Source organism: Schistocerca cancellata, chromosome 3, assembly GCF_023864275.1.
Source record: "Schistocerca cancellata isolate TAMUIC-IGC-003103 chromosome 3, iqSchCanc2.1, whole genome shotgun sequence".
Classification (NCBI taxonomy): domain Eukaryota; kingdom Metazoa; phylum Arthropoda; class Insecta; order Orthoptera; family Acrididae; genus Schistocerca; species Schistocerca cancellata.
Window position 1 is genome coordinate 413,387,411 of NC_064628.1, and position 2,500 is coordinate 413,389,910.

At 59.1% G+C, this 2,500-nt stretch overlaps 1 pseudogene; it reads left to right on the forward strand.

Moving 5' to 3' along the window:
- Positions 1 to 2,500, forward strand: part of LOC126177224 (large subunit ribosomal RNA) — a 7,746-nt pseudogene that overhangs the window by 914 nt on the left and 4,332 nt on the right.

Sequence of the window (2,500 nt, forward strand, 5' to 3'; positions counted from 1 at the left end):
TCACGACCCGTCTTGAAACACGGACCAAGGAGTCTAACATGTGCGCGAGTCATTGGGCTGTACGAAACCTAAAGGCGTAATGAAAGTGAAGGTCTCGCCTTGCGCGGGCCGAGGGAGGATGGGGCTTCCCCGCCCTTCACGGGGCGGCGGCCTCCGCACTCCCGGGGCGTCTCGTCCTCATTGCGAGGTGAGGCGCACCTAGAGCGTACACGTTGGGACCCGAAAGATGGTGAACTATGCCTGGCCAGGACGAAGTCAGGGGAAACCCTGATGGAGGTCCGTAGCGATTCTGACGTGCAAATCGATCGTCGGAGCTGGGTATAGGGGCGAAAGACTAATCGAACCATCTAGTAGCTGGTTCCCTCCGAAGTTTCCCTCAGGATAGCTGGTGCTCGTACGAGTCTCATCCGGTAAAGCGAATGATTAGAGGCCTTGGGGCCGAAACGACCTCAACCTATTCTCAAACTTTAAATGGGTGAGATCTCCGGCTTGCTTGATATGCTGAAGCCGCGAGCAAACGACTCGGATCGGAGTGCCAAGTGGGCCACTTTTGGTAAGCAGAACTGGCGCTGTGGGATGAACCAAACGCCGAGTTAAGGCGCCCGAATCGACGCTCATGGGAAACCATGAAAGGCGTTGGTTGCTTAAGACAGCAGGACGGTGGCCATGGAAGTCGGAATCCGCTAAGGAGTGTGTAACAACTCACCTGCCGAAGCAACTAGCCCTGAAAATGGATGGCGCTGAAGCGTCGTGCCTATACTCGGCCGTCAGTCTGGCAGTCATGGCCGGTCCTTGCGGCCGGCCGCGAAGCCCTGACGAGTAGGAGGGTCGCGGCGGTGGGCGCAGAAGGGTCTGGGCGTGAGCCTGCCTGGAGCCGCCGTCGGTGCAGATCTTGGTGGTAGTAGCAAATACTCCAGCGAGGCCCTGGAGGGCTGACGCGGAGAAGGGTTTCGTGTGAACAGCCGTTGCACACGAGTCAGTCGATCCTAAGCCCTAGGAGAAATCCGATGTTGATGGGGGCCGTCATAGCATGATGCACTTTGTGCTGGCCCCCGTTGGGCGAAAGGGAATCCGGTTCCTATTCCGGAACCCGGCAGCGGAACCGATACAAGTCGGGCCCCTCTTTTAGAGATGCTCGTCGGGGTAACCCAAAAGGACCCGGAGACGCCGTCGGGAGATCGGGGAAGAGTTTTCTTTTCTGCATGAGCGTTCGAGTTCCCTGGAATCCTCTAGCAGGGAGATAGGGTTTGGAACGCGAAGAGCACCGCAGTTGCGGCGGTGTCCCGATCTTCCCCTCGGACCTTGAAAATCCGGGAGAGGGCCACGTGGAGGTGTCGCGCCGGTTCGTACCCATATCCGCAGCAGGTCTCCAAGGTGAAGAGCCTCTAGTCGATAGAATAATGTAGGTAAGGGAAGTCGGCAAATTGGATCCGTAACTTCGGGATAAGGATTGGCTCTGAGGATCGGGGCGTGTCGGGCTTGGTCGGGAAGTGGGTCAGCGCTAACGTGCCGGGCCTGGGCGAGGTGAGTGCCGTAGGGGTGCCGGTAAGTGCGGGCGTTTAGCGCGGGCGTGGTCTGCTCTCGCCGTTGGTTGGCCTCGTGCTGGCCGGCGGTGCAGGATGCGCGCGCCTGCGCGGCGTTCGTGCCCCGGTGCTTCAACCTGCGCGCAGGATCCGAGCTCGGTCCCGTGCCTTGGCCTCCCACGGATCTTCCTTGCTGCGAGGCCGCGTCCGCCTTAGCGTGCTCCTCCGGGGGCGCGCGGGTGCGCGGATTCTCTTCGGCCGCCATTCAACGATCAACTCAGAACTGGCACGGACTGGGGGAATCCGACTGTCTAATTAAAACAAAGCATTGCGATGGCCCTAGCGGGTGTTGACGCAATGTGATTTCTGCCCAGTGCTCTGAATGTCAACGTGAAGAAATTCAAGCAAGCGCGGGTAAACGGCGGGAGTAACTATGACTCTCAAATGCCCACCTGATGCGTAATATATGGACCCTCTCGGTCCGCCCCTTAGCATCCTTGTGATGTCGGGTGGATGATGGTTCGACTAGCCTCTCTGTGGGAAATCCTAGCTCTGGCCTTCAAGTGGTGGGGGTCGTAAGGGGTGCTGAGAAAGTTGTATTACTTTTAAAGCTCTCCGACCGACAGAGCAGGGTGTCGTTGAAGGCTTGGGGGTTACCTCCCCCCCTGCCTTTTGTTTCCAGCTGGTGCAACTACTAGAAGAAAACAAGGTACCAGGCCTCCCGCTGGAGTGCCTGTGCCAGCTGATGAGCTATCCAGCCAGCCAACCAGTGCGGGTCGAGCGCTGCTCCCCGTTGTCTGCCCAGAATGTCTACGGTCCTTTTCAACTAAGACCGGACTCGGCGTTCATCGCCGACGGGCCCACCCTGATGCTGCCAACGCGGAGGTGCAGACGGAGAGGAAGAAGGCCAGGTGGTCGCAGGAGGAGTTGCTCCGTCTTGCGCATGCTGAGGCGGCTCTGTCCCTCCAAGGCTGCCG